This window comes from Mastomys coucha, unplaced genomic scaffold, assembly GCF_008632895.1.
Source record: "Mastomys coucha isolate ucsf_1 unplaced genomic scaffold, UCSF_Mcou_1 pScaffold20, whole genome shotgun sequence".
Lineage (NCBI taxonomy): Eukaryota > Metazoa > Chordata > Mammalia > Rodentia > Muridae > Mastomys > Mastomys coucha.
The window spans coordinates 37,500,821-37,501,150 of record NW_022196903.1 but is presented as its reverse complement, the minus strand read 5'-3'; positions in this window follow the sequence as shown (position 1 = coordinate 37,501,150).

Here is a 330-nt window from a genome sequence, read left to right as displayed (position 1 = left end):
GAAAACTTCCCTAACCTAAAGAAAGAGATGCTCATGAACATACAAGAAGCCTATAGAACTCCAAATAGCCTGGACCAGAAAAGAAATTCCTCCTGCCATATAATAGGCAAAACACCAAATGCACTAAACAAAGAAAGAATACTAAAAGCAGTAAGGGAAAAAGGTCAAGTAACATATAAAGGCAGGCCTATCAGAATTACACCAGACTTCTTACCAGAGACTATGAAAGCTAGAAGATCCTGAGCAGACGTCATACAGACCCTAAGAGAACACAAATGTCAGCCTAGACTACTATACCCAGCAAAACTCTCAATCACCATAGATGGAGAA